Below are 14,319 nucleotides of genomic sequence, written 5' to 3'. Positions count from 1 at the left end.
GTTGATGGGCACTTAGGTTGTTTCCAACTCCTTGCTATTGTGAACAAAGCTGCAATAAACATGGGTGTGCATATATCTGCTTGGATGTCATATGCAAGCAAAATACTGCTGAAAATCACTAAAAAATGCCCAATATAGATCATAGATCGGCAACTGCCAGAAGTTCAAACAGGATTTAGAAGAGGCCGTGGCACTGGAAATTTCATTGCTGATGTCAGATGGATTCTGGCTGAAAGTATACCAGAAGAATGTCTATTTGTGCTTTACTGAGTATGCAAAGAAATTTGACAGTGTAGATGGTGACAAGTTGTGGCTAAAATTGAGAAGAATGGGAATCTCCGAGCACTTAATTGTGCTCATGCAAAACCTATACCTGGACCAGGAGGCTGTTGTGCGAACAGAACAGGGGAGCACTGCATGGTTTAAAATTAAGAAACGACTGTTTGAGAGTTGTATTTTTCTCTCCATACCTATTTAATTTGTATTTTTAGCAAATTATTTGAGAAGCTGGACTCTGTGAGGAGGAATGTGGCATCAAGATTGGAGAGAAATGCATAAACAACCTGGATTATGCAGATGACACAACCTGCTTGATGAAAGTTAGGAAGACGTGAAGCACTTGTTACAGAAGATCAAGGAATGGAGCTTTCAGTACGGATTGCATCTCAATATCAAGAAAACAAAGATTCTTACCATTAGACTGATAGGCAACATCATGATGGATGGAGAAAAGATTGAAACGGTCAACAGCTTCATCTTAATTGGCTCCACAATTAAAACCCTTAGTTCTAGCAGTCAGAAAATAAGGAGACACATTGTACTGGGAAAATCTGCAGTGAGGCACCTCTCCCAATTATTGAGGAGTAATTATGTCAGTTTGAGGACTAAGGTGCATCTGATTCAGGCCATGGACTTTCTAATTACTAGCTATGCATTCGCAAGCTGGACAATGAATAAGTATGACTGAAAAAGAATTGAAGCCTTTGAGCTGTGGTGCTGGAGAAGTGCATTGAACATCCCATGGACATGTATGCCTTGGAGAGGGTGCTTTTAGGAGACAAGAATGCTGAGGCTTCGCCTCACATACTTTGGGCATAATTCTAGAAGGGACTGTTCCGTGGAGAGGGCTATGATGGTTGGAGGGTTGGCAACGGAGAGGAAGACCCTCAACCAGATGGATTAGCGTGGTGACTGCTGCAATGGGCTCTTGTGTATCAGGAAGTGTGAAGATGATGCCAGAAAGAACAGGGTTCAGATCTTTTTTTCATAGGTTTGCTGTGAGTTGTATATGGCTTGATGGCACCTAACAACAACAATGATAAATGTGTGGAAAAGAATTCAAATCAATTCTCTTTTAAATTATTATAGTTATTGGGACCAGTATATAATAAAAGTATTCCATAAATCACTGTTAACTAGATCAAGAAATATTTCTCTTTCCTTTTTTGTGTATATATGCCCCTCAAATCTCAATCAGAAGTAATTAAATGTTTTTATGGTATAAAAATTGCAATAATTAAAATAAAATTTAGCCTTTATAAAATATTACCAGGTACTAAGTTACTTTTGGGAATCCCAGAACACTTGATCATACTAATGAGAAACCTATACTTGAACCAAGAGGCAGTCGTCAGAACAGAGCAAGGAAACACTGCTTGGTTCAAAATTAGGAAGGGCATACTCCAGGGATGTGTCCTATCTCCATACCTTTTCAACCTGTATGCAGAACAGATTATCTGGGAGACTGGGCTCTATGAGGAGAAAAGTGGAGTCAAGATTGGTGGAAGATCTATCAACAATCTGTGATATGCAGATGACACAACTCTGCTTGCTGAAACTGAGGAGGACCTGAAGCGCTTGCTGCAGAGGGTCAAGGACTAAAGCCTCCAATATGGATTGAGGCTCAATGTCAAGAAGACAAAGATTCTCACCACTGGGCCAATTGGCAGCATCAGGATGGATGGTGAAGAGAGATTGTTCGCAGCTTTAGTTTGCTTGGCTCCACAGTCAACACTCTTGGCACCAGTAGCCAGGAAATTAAGAGGCACATTTCCATGGGAAAGTCGGCTGTTATGGACCTCACCAAAGTACTAGTCTCTCTGGAGACTAAGGCGCATCTGATACAGGCCATGTTATTTGCAATCACTTGTTATGCATCAGACAGTTGCACAATGACTAAGGAGGATAGAAAAAGAATTGATGCCTTTGATCTGTGGTGCTGGAGAAGAGTATTGAGGGTATCATGGACTGCTAGGAAAACAAACAGAGTCATCCTGGAAGGGGTCAAACCAAGCGGCTTCTTGGAGGCAAGGATTCGGAGGCTTCGTCTAATATACTTTGGACATGTTGTAAGGAGGGATCAGTCCTTGGAGAGGGACATCATGCTTGGGAGGGTGGAGGGAAAGCACAGGAGGGGGAGACCCTCTATGAGGTGGATTGATTCAGTGACTGGGGTAATCGGGATGGGTGTATCGGAGACGGTGCTATTGGCACAGGACAGAGCAGAGGTTAGGGCTGTTGTACATAGGGTCGCTATGAGTTGCAGGTGGCTCGACAGCACATAACAACAAGAAGAAGAAGTTACTTTTAGGACATAGGAGGTTTTTTTGGTCTATGTGTTTTACTATGTCAAGTTATTTAAAGAAATGTTTTGTCTTCGCCATGACAAGTGCCTGGGGTGAACTTTTTCTTCATTCAAGCTAAACTGTTAATTAGTTCAAATTGCATCAGAAATGTGGTCTTGGAATTTTCATTACTAAACCTTTATTAAGATTTAGTCATTGATCATGATTAGATTTGTTATAGGGGAAAAGAGCCATTTTAATGGGTCATAAAGATTATATTGATAAAAAAAGATTGTACTGAAGCATTTAACAGAAACCACTAGAACTTCTTGTATCAGAGTTTAAAATATGTACTGCCTATCTCAAGAAAACGTTTTCTTTTTATTTTCATATTCCTTGGTATGTTTAATTTCTCTACAACAATTTATTTTCCAGAAGCCATATAATATATACTCTCTTAACATCTTAGCCCTTTTTTGGTTTAGAATTTTACAAGTATATTTTACATGGTTATTTGATTAATATTTTCCTCCTCTGCAGCATTTTAAGATTCATGCAGGTAAGAGCTCTGTTGGATGTTTAGCAACTCACAAAGAATGTATGCTCAGTAGGGATTTGCTGAATGAACATTTCAATGATCCTTGGTAGTGATAACATAGGTAAATACCTTGTATTCTGTGGAAAGACCTGAGTTCGGCTCCTGGGGAGTGTACCTCATGTGTAGCCACTACTGATCCGTCAGTGGGAGCTTGTATTGCTGTACTGCTCACAGGTTTCAGTGGAGCTTCCAGACTAAGAGGGACTAGAAAGAAAGGGCCAGTTGTCTGCTTGATAAAATCAGCTAATACAAACGCTCTGGATCAGAATGGTCAAATCCATTGTCAGTCATGAGACTAGGCAGCATTTCCTTCTCGTGTTCTTGGGAGCTCCGTGAGCTGGGAAGTCTATTTAATGGCATCTAACAAAACCACACATACTGTTTGTTGCCTCTGAATATTTCCTTGGTCAGATCATTACTATGACTTCTAATGAACCCTGGCAACAAGCCACTCATAAATTCCCAAGTTAAACAAAGATTTGTACAAGATTCTAGATATTAAGTGTGCTTTTCTTCCTTCCATTCCTTATTGCCTTGCTAAAATGGAACCTGGAAAGTCATCAAATTTGTACTCCTGGCTTTTATACCTGAAGTAAATCTTAACAAATTATGCCTTCCTCAGTTTACCTGCAGTGGCTATCAGCACAGAACTGTGGATGTTGGCTATGGTCCATTTAGAAGTCATTTGCATTTCTAAGGTCCTGTAGGCTGGATGCATGCCAATTTTTGAGACATGGGCTTCAGTGGTGCCATATTCCTCTGTGGGTCTCTGCCCACCTTGTCCAGACAGCTCTGGCTCACCTAACCGAGTATATGTGATCATGGCAGCCTTGTTCAGAGATAAAAAATCAAGAACCAGGGACTTATTTTATTTTTTAATTTTTTTTCTTTTTTTTACTATTCCAAGCCAAAAAAAAAAAGGAAAAACATTTTCCTTGTGTGCTTTATCAAATGATATACATATATACATATATATTTTCTCCCCTTTCTTTCTTTCTTTTAGTTGATGTATTTAAAGAGAAGAGAATCACCTCTTCCCATAACCTCTTAGATTCTTGAGAGGCCTTTTTAATATCCATGCTTTTAAAGATACAGGGAAACACACAGCTACACTGACAGTTTTTCAAGATCTCAGATATTCCTTTGCTAATCTGCCTCCAGCGCTGGCCTAAGCCTTGGCGGAACCCTGAGTGCACATCACCAGAAGCCTCCGGAGAGTCTCTGGCTGTATCTGCATTCGCACAACTGTCGGGGTTTTACCTCCTTTTAAGTCTTAAATCAGCCATTGACAGGCTGGCAACACAAAGTCATGATGTAACTCTCCCAGGTATTCAAGCCCAGAAGTAAGGAGAAATAAACAAAAGAAGGCAGCTTTTTGAGGCAAATGCACTATTTGCTACATTTTAAGTTAACCGTGAGTTGGTCTGGATGAGTGTTTTTCCAGAGCCAATGATGATGATCTGGGAGAAGGTCAGATTCTTTCAGGCCTGCATGTTTTATTTTCTGAGATTTTAAAACAGGAACTATCCAAACAGGTAAGATCTGTTCGGAGACTTCCTGTAGCTGGAACGAAGCAAAGAGGATGGAAGGTTAGCATTTTTATTCCCTAGCTTGTTTCTCATCATATATCTCTACAGCATTGAGTTTGGTTTTGATGAATCGCCTCTTCCAGTTTCCGCAGCTTTTCTTTTTCCTTTGCCCTTATTTTTGGGAGAGGAGGAAGACTCGACTGCTATCTAATGAAACCTGTCTCTTTGGGAAGATCAATAGGATTTTTGAAAGCATTTCACTGTTAGAGTTCTTGGTTAGGATAACTTCACTATCCTGAAAGCCCAAATCAGTTGCTATTGAGCTCATTCTGTCTCGTGGTGATGCCACGTCTGTCAGAGAAGAGTTGTACTCTATTGGATGGATGTCTTATTGGATGTAACTTTTCAAGAGCAGAGTGTCAAACCTTTCTTTTAAGGTGCTTCTGGTGTGTTCCAGTCACTAACCTTTCAGTGAGTAGCCAGTTGATAAGTGTTGGTACTACACAGGCACTCTGTATACTGAACTCTCTGCATATTTTGAGTACAGTACACTGTGGGTGATGGTGTTAAGTGTTGTCAAGTCAACTATAACTCATAGCTACCTGTGAAACAACAACAGAATTGAACACTGCCTTGTTCTGCACCATCTTCACAATCTCTCAGCTCAAGGCCACTGTAATAGTCGTCACTGTGTCAGTTCATCTTGTTGAGGGACATCCTCTTTTTTGTCAACCTTCTACTTTCCTCTCTTTTGCCAACCCTCTATCTTTCCAACCATAATATCTATCTCTAAAGACTGGCTCTTCCTAAAATATGCCTAAACTAGGTGAGACGAAGTTTTATCATCCTTACCTCTAAGGAGCACTCTGTTACTTCCTCCCAACTGTCTTGTGGTGTTTGTTTTTGTTTTGTTTTGTGGTCCATGGGATAGTCAATTCTGTTCTCTAGTACTACAACTCAAAGGTAATTATTCTTCTGTCATCCTTACTCATTGTTCACCTTTAAGATGTAAAGGAATCAATTGAAAAAAAATGTTGTCCCAGATTTGATGTACCTTGGCTTTTAAACTGACATTCTTTGGAGTGGTCCTGGACAGCAAGTTTTCCCAATGCAGTGTCTTTTGATTTCTTTACTGGTTCTACCAAGAGTGTTGATTATGAATCCAAGTAAAATTAAATTAATGATAACATAAATATTTCCTCTATCATGGTGTTGCCTAATGTGGAGATAAAACACATACTGAAGGCTGTAGTCTTTGATAATCTGCAGTAAGTCCTCTGTTGTGTGTGCCATCAAGTTGGAATCAAGCCATACTGACCCTCCAGTGAGTTTTCAAAGGCAATAAATCACACAGGAGGAGATTGCCCATTCTTCTCTTGCAAAGCAGCTGGTGGATTCAAACCACGTTCTTTGGAATTGCAGTGCAGCTTCTTATCGCTGTGCTGTTGGAGCTCCCTAGTAAGGATCGCTTGGAGTTCTTGAGTGGTAAATACAACTAACACACTTGATTGCTAACTGAAAGGTTGAGGTTCAAGTCCACCCAGGGATAATTTGGAAGAAAGGCCTGTGAGTCTGCTTCTCAAAAATTAGCCACTAAAATCCCATAGAGTATAGTTTTACTCTGATATACTTGAAGTTGCCATGGGCTAAAGTTTCCTCATCCACTAGTTGCTCTCTGGGAGAAAGATGGGCAGTCTCCTTCTGTGCAGTTAACTGACTCTAAAAATCCTTTGGGGGGGGTATGCCCTTATTGGTCAGTTCTGACTCAATGGCACATTGCAACAACAGTAGCTGGTAAAGACCAAATAAAATGTTCATTATAGTCTTACTATTGCATTTGCTGAACCTTTAAGAATATATCAGTGAACAAAATACAATCCTTGCCTTCAAGAAACTTCTAATTAATTAGGAAAAAGAATCAATGTGAATATAAAAAGACAATGGGTCAAAGACTATTAGTATTTTAGCAGCAGTCCTGATGATAAATGTGGTTTAAGGGCAACATGTAGAAACTTGTAGTCTGCCACCCGTTTTTTTCCCGTGTATGATCACAGACAGTCTGTGGCCTGGAGCTTCTGTAACAGTGTTAATCATAAATATCAGATTCCTGTTTGTAGCAAAGCTGTGAAATTCTGCACTAGTGAAGTATATCAAAGTTCCAAATGAAATCCCTTGAGGAACCAAGTGAATAGGACCCATGTTTGCTAAAGCTACTTGGAGAGAATTTCAATTCCCTTTCTGGTGAAAGATCCCTCTGGGAGGAGCATGGACACTAGCTTGCACTCTCTTCTCTCATTTCCTTCTCAGTCCCTTTCTGATGCACCTTTCCCACATCTCCTCCTAACCCTTTCAGCAACTGTTTAAATTGAGATCCCTTGCATTAGAAAGTCTGAGAAGGCTAGAAGGGAAGGGAGAGAGAGATCTTTTGACTACGGAAGGCAGGAATCTATTAAATATGCCAATTTTTCCATAAGTGAAATTTTATGTCTAGCAAACATACTGCCACATTTAAAATTCACTGCAATTAAAACTCAGCTGTATCAAACGGTACTAAGCTAAGGAGAATACATCTTCAGACATAGTTTTGAGGTTCACATTATATTTGCTAAGTATTAAAATCAGCCAACTCTCACCGGGTCTATAGAACATTATCTAATAATGAGGTTCTACCACACTAAGAATTCCATTCAGTTATTCCAGAAAGGAAAAACTTATTCTGGAAGAATGAAATAGGAAAGCTTTCAGAGTCAGAGTCTCCTTTTCTTCTGGATGTTAAATTAATTCTTATCAGTGCCTAATTTCCTACTGCTACAGTGATAAAAATACTGCAACTGAGTGGCTTTAAATTAGAGTGACACATTTATTTCCCCACAATTAAGGAGTTATTGTTGTTGCTGTTGTGTACCATTGAACCAAAACAGACCCATAGCTAACCCTCCAACAGGTTTTTAGAGGCAATTAATTGCATGGGAGGAGTAGTTCATCTTTCTTCCACAGAGCAGCTGGTGGATTTGAGTCACATACCTCAGCACTGGCAGCAGAATTCCTTACCATGAAGCCATACTCAGGGCTCTGGTGGCCTACTGAAAAGGGAACTATGCTGTTAACCCAAAGGCTGTACCTTTGGGTTCAAATCTGTAAGAGAAAGATGGGCAATCTCCTCTGGTATAATCTACATCTCAGAAACCCAGTGGAGCATTAGCTGAGGGTTAGTTCCAAGTAGTGATAATGAGTTTAAGTTTTATGAGAGTGTCTCTAGGAAAGACTTTCTTTTCCTCTGTTGGCTTTAGAGAAGATCTTGTCTCAGCTTCCATAGGTCAGTGTTTTTCAGTTCTATGTTCTCTTATCATGTTTCAATGTTTCAGAAGAGATTAGGTTTAAAGAACACCACAGTGCATTTCACCTATCTTGTGGCATCCGCACTATCCCTGATATGTTAGAGCCCATTTCTACTCTCACTGTGTTGTTGAACTCTCTTGTTGTATGTCTTCCTCTCTTTCTTCTGAGCATGATATCCTTTTCCAAAGACTGGCCCATCCCAACAACATGCCCAACATGCCATAAGTGTCTTGGACAAGGTTTCACCATCTTTGCCTCTAAGGAACAAGCTGGGTGCACTTTCTCCAAGATACATTTGTTTGTTCATTGGCGGTTTGTGGGATAAGTGCTCTTCTCCAATACCATAACTCAAAGGTATCCATAATTCTTCTGTCATCATTATTCATTGTCCAACTTTCAGAAGCATGAAAAGTAATTGAAAAGATCACTGTTTCAATCAAGTGCAGCTTAGTCTTTAAACTGACATTGCTGCCCCCCCGGCAACTTGAAGAGGTACTTGAAAGCAGAGTTTTCCAGAACAAGATATCTTTTGATTTCTTGACTTCCTGTTTCAAGGGTGTTGATTGTGGGTCCAAGTAAGATGAAAATGTTAGTCTTCAGTCTTCTCCGCATCTCTCATGATGTTGCTTGTTGTCCCAGAGGCGACTTTTGAAGGCTGTATTCTTTAATTATTATTATACTAGTTATTTAAAATATTTAAATACATTGTTTTTCAGACCAGGTTCTTCCAATTTCCTTCATCCCCCATGTACCGAGTTATACAACCCCATGATTAATCCCCTTTTCCTCTCCGCACATCCTCATCCTTCTGAAGGCTGTATTCTTGGATCTTCTGCAGCAAGTGCCTTAAACCCTCCTTCCTTTCAACAAGCAAGGGTGTGTCATCTGTGTGACGAAAGTTGTTAATGAGTCTTCCTCCAATCCTGATATCATATTCTTCTTCATAAAGGAGTTAATATTCCAAAGCATATATTGGGAGTTGGGATTGAATCCATTATACAAGATAGACTATGATGGAGAGATCCTGCTGGATGAGAAAAGGAGGATGAAACAAATCCATAGAAAAATAATGAAGCCAGAAGGTCATAGGGCATCTGTCTGTGATAAGTTTGTGATTAGTAATCTGTGATAAGTAGAATTTTGGAAACTGTATGATGGATGGGATGGGACTAAGAGACACAGTGGATAAATATACACCTGTAGAAATCAAAATGGATGGCTTTTGACACGTGATAATAAAAGCTAGAGTTAAACTTTAGAATCTAATCTTGAAGTACCTGTGCTATTGTTCTTGTTGTTAGACGCCATCAAGTCAGTTACAACTCATAGGGAATTTATATACAACAGAACGAAGCAATACCTAATCCTATGCCATCCTGTGGGTTCTTGCTATGTTTGAGTCCATTGTTGTAGCTATTACATCAGTCCATCTCATGGAAGTCTTCCTCTTCTCCCCTTACCTACTTTTATTAAGGATGATGTCCTTCTCCAGGGGCTGGTTTTCCTGATCATGTGTCCAAAATATATGAGCCAACTATTAGAATCCAGGCTTCTTAGGAGCCTTCTGGTTGTACTTCACACAGGACAGCTCTGTTTTTGCTTCTGACAGTCCATGGTATATTTATTTATTTTTTTTTCCAACGTCATAATCCAAAAGCATCTACTCTTCAGTCTTCTTTATTTGTTGTTCAATTTTTGCATGTATATGAATGATACCTTGGATCGAGTGGAATTTAATCATCAAGGCAACATCTTTGCTTCTTAACACATACAAGAGGTCAAACACAGCAGATTTTTTTCAGTGTGATTAATTTTATTTCATGATTGCTGCTTCCATGGACTTTGATTTGTAGAGTTAAATAAGATGAAATTATTAACGACTTCAATCTTTTCTCCATTTGTCTTGATATAGGTTATTTGTTTAGTTGTGAGGACTTTTATGTTCTCTGTGTTGAGGTGTAAACCATCCTGAAAGCTTTAGTCTTTGATTTTTATCAGGGCTTCAAGTCCTCTCCACTTTCAGCAAACAAGGTTCCGTCACCTTGAAAATTGAGAATAGTTTACCTTCCATTAATCCTGATGGTGCATCTTCTTTTTGTAGTCAACATAGTTAACAAGTCCTACCTTGACTTTTATTTTCAAATTTGTGCAAAAGCATAGTATTAAAGATAACCACTTGATAAATATTTATAAAACATGATTACTGCAACCATGGAATGTGTTTTTCCATCTTAGTTCTGTATTTGGGGATTTAAGGCCTAGAGTTAGCCTATGGACTAGTGATCTAGTCTTAAGTCAACTTCTATGAGTTTAGGATGACACCACAGCCTCCAAATATCCATTTGTACAAAACTTTGAAAAGAATACAGTTATATCATAGTTTCACTTTCTCCTTGCAAAGTGGATTAATATCATGGTTAAAGACTCTGGCTCCATTAAATACTCATGAACCTTTGATACATACTGAAGAATCTGTCAACAACTGTTTTTATAAAATACTCTATTGTAACCAGTGTAAAGCTACCTTATCATCCAGAGCATACATTCTCAAGAGGTGCTATATGTTTGTCCTAAGTGGGCAAACATTTTTTTTTTTGGTGGGGCAAAATACCTTATATGTTCAACATGATCTTCCAAAAGACCATGATACATTTACTCTGTGTGTGCGTATGTGTATATGTATATATGTGTATATATATGTGTGTATATATATCTGTGTATATATGTATGTGTGTGTATATCTACATCTCTATATCTTATCTCTATCTCTGTATCTCTCTCTATCTCTATCATCTCTATCTCTATCTATCTATAGATCTATATCTATATATCTCTATCTCCATCTCCATCTCCATCTCTATATAGAGAGAAAGATAGTTGGTGTGTACCATCAAGTCAGAACTGACCTATAGCTAAGCCTTCTGAAGGTTTTTAGATGGAGTTAATCACAGGAGAGAATAGTGCCCATTCTTCTTCCAGGAGCAGCTAGTGGAGTCAAACCATGTGCCATTGGGATGGCAGCACATCTTCTTGCCATTCTGCCACCAAGCTCTCTTATTATTAGTAATATATTTTATAGAATGGAAAATTAGGAAGAAAATATTTGAAGAAAAATATGTGAAAGTATATTAAATAAACTAGTTGAGAAAAAGTGGTATAAGGGGGAATATTATTTTAGAAGTTAGAGTACTAATACCTATTTGATGATACTTAATGAAATATTAACATAATGTACTACTTTTTCCAAGATAAAAAGGAATCCAGTATTTTTTTATTTTAGAAAGTGTTCAATATTTAAAACTACCAGAAGACTCCTTAAAAAATAACACTGTCCTTGGTGCACAGGTATCTTACTCTCTCAAGAGTTTTCCTTTGTGTACAGTTTTGTCTTACTGGTATGCATATTAACATTCATATCATTGTGTCTCATTGATGTACATAGCGTTTGGTTTTGTGTGTATATGTTTCAAACTTTCATTGACATTATATTTTATACAATCTTTCTCATACACTGTGTTTTATAAAATTAATCACTATTGGACTATGCCTACCATTGTTGTTGTTACGTTCTGATGAGTTGCCTGCTACTCTTAGCGACCCTATGTACAGCAGCCCTAAAGCCTGCCAATCTCACTGTCTCCAACACACTTACCCGTATTACTCCAGTCACTCAATCAATCCATCTCATCGAGGGTCTTCCTTTCCTGCACTGTCCCTCCACCCTCCCAAGCATGGTGTCCCTCTCCAAGGACTGGTCTCTCCTTGAAACATGTACAAAGTATGTCAGATGAAGCTTCAGAATCCTTGCCTCCATGGAATAGCCTGGTTTCACCCTCTCCAGGAAGAACCTGTTTGTTTTCTTAGCAGTCAATGGAATATTCCTACCATTACTGTCTTTTTAGGTAGGTACCCAGCAGATCTTTCCCATTTAGTTTATCCCCTCCTTCCACCCACCAAATCATGTGACTCTGTAATTTACCCCTTACCTATCCTCACCCCTCTGTTCTTACCCCTTCCCCTTTTGAGTACATTTTAAAAGAGGATAATGATCCGATTTAAGAGTATTGACCAAACCAAGTTCCTGTAATTCTCTCTGATGTGTTAAACCTGTGGATGAAAGTGAGACAGACTATCTTGTTATCCATGGCAAAAACTCAGGAGCCTTCAGTCTCCAGGCATGTATTTCTGAGTGGTTTAGACCCTTCTCTGCTTTATACTTTATTTCACTTCTATTTCTCAAAGTCTATAAATCTTACTGTGGATCTAATCTTCTTAGTCATGTGTTGGTACATGTAGGCAATTACAATACTGCCTCTGTGTAGGAAGTAAAGCCATATTTTATGATGTGTTACAATCTTGATTTGACTATGATGTTTATAGCAGTTGCTTCCCATGGTAATTGGATCAGATCCTTTAAAAATAGTGCTTTCTGTATGCTCTATAATTCTTTTAGAATATTACATGTCTGTTTTCATTATTGTTATTTCATAAACTTGCTGGGAAATTGCTCTTTCAGTTTTATTAATCTACCTTTTTTGTGTCTGAATAGTGAAATCACATAATTTTTAAGTATAAATATATTGAAATGGTTTTATTTTTATATTCAATATCACATATCTTGACTTTATTAAAAGTCAGTAGAATTTTCTTGGAAAATTTGTGTAATGTAAGGGAATAGTATTATAAGTAGTAAGCTTATACACAGTGATTTCACCACTGGAATATCATATCAACTTTGATAAATGAAGAACGGGTTTTAACTTTTACAGTGTCATACAGGCAGTTCAGGCTAAAAGGAAAGGAAAATGTATCTCTGTTTAGGCAAAAATATAAAGTAAACTTTTTTGCCTGCCTATGCCTAAATTTAGACATTCTTTTGGTACTCCCTGCTTTCAGCCAAGATCCATCCAACATTAACTATAATATCCTTAGTACCACAGCCTCTTCTAAACCCAGCTTGAACATCAGGCAGTTCTCTGTTGATGTGTTGTTCCAGTCATTTTTGGATAATCTTCAGCAGATTCTTGTTTGCATCTGATATCCATGATACTGTTCTATAATTTCCATACACTGTCAGATCACCTTTCTTTGGAATGGTAACAAATAAAGATCTCTTCCAGTCAGTTGACCAGATGGTTGTCCTCCATATTTCTTGGCACAACTTGGTGAACACAGCCACAGCAGAGTCTGTTTGTTGAAATATGTTAATTGGTATTCCATCAATTCCTGGGCCCTTGTTAGTTGTTTTTTTCCCAGTTCTTTCAGAGCAGCTTGAACTTCTTCCTTCATCACCACAGGTGCTTACTCATATGTTGTTCCATGAACACTGTATGGGTCAAAATTGGGATGGGTGTACGATATGGATGTGTCCTATCTTCATAACTTTTCAATCTATATGCAGAACAGATTATCCAGGAGGCTGGGCTCTGTGAGGAGAAATGTGGCATCTGAACTGAAGGAAGACTCATCAACAATCTGTGTTGTGCAGATGACATGGCACTGCTTGCTGAAACTGAGGAAGATCTGAAGCACTTGCTGCAGAAGGTCAAGGACTACAGCCTTCAATAGGGATTGAAGCTCACCATCAAAAAAACAAATATTTTTTCACCACTAGGCCAATTGGCAGCATCATGATAGATGATGTGGTGAAGAGATTTAGATTATTAACAGCATTCATTTGCTTGGCTACTCAACACTCTTGGTACTAGCAGCCAGGAAATGAAAAGATGAATTGCATTATGAAAGTCTGCTGTCAAAGAACTCTCCAAAGTGCTGAAGAGCAATGATATCAGTCTGGAGACTAAGATGTGCCTGATGCAGGTCATAATTTTTGCAATTACTTGCTATGCATCAGAAAGCTGGACAATGACTGGGGATGATAGGAGGAGAATTGATACCTTCGACTGGTGCTGGAGAAGAGTATTGAATATCCATGGACTTCTAGGAGAACAAATAGGTTCATCTTAGGAAGGGTGAGATCAGGCTGCTCCTTGGAGGCAAGGATTCTGAAGTTTCATCTGATAAACGCTAGACATGTTGCAAGGCAGGATCAGTCTTTGGAGAGGGACATTATGCTTGGGAAGGTGGAGGGACAGTACAAGAGAGGGAGACTATCAATGAGATGGATTAATAGGTGATTAATTAGAGTAATTAGGTAATTAATAGTAATTAATCAAGTGACTTCTGGTAGTTCTCTGTTGATATGCTGTCCCAGTCGTTTTTGGATAAACTTCAGTAAAATCTTGCTTGCATGTGAAATCAGTGAGATTGTTCTGTAGTTTCTACATTC

The sequence above is a fragment of the Elephantulus edwardii genome, unplaced genomic scaffold (assembly GCF_000299155.1).
Source record: "Elephantulus edwardii isolate Elephantulus edwardi_28Jun2011 unplaced genomic scaffold, EleEdw1.0 scaffold00073, whole genome shotgun sequence".
NCBI classification, from domain to species: domain Eukaryota; kingdom Metazoa; phylum Chordata; class Mammalia; order Macroscelidea; family Macroscelididae; genus Elephantulus; species Elephantulus edwardii.
This window is presented reverse-complemented; position numbering follows the sequence as displayed.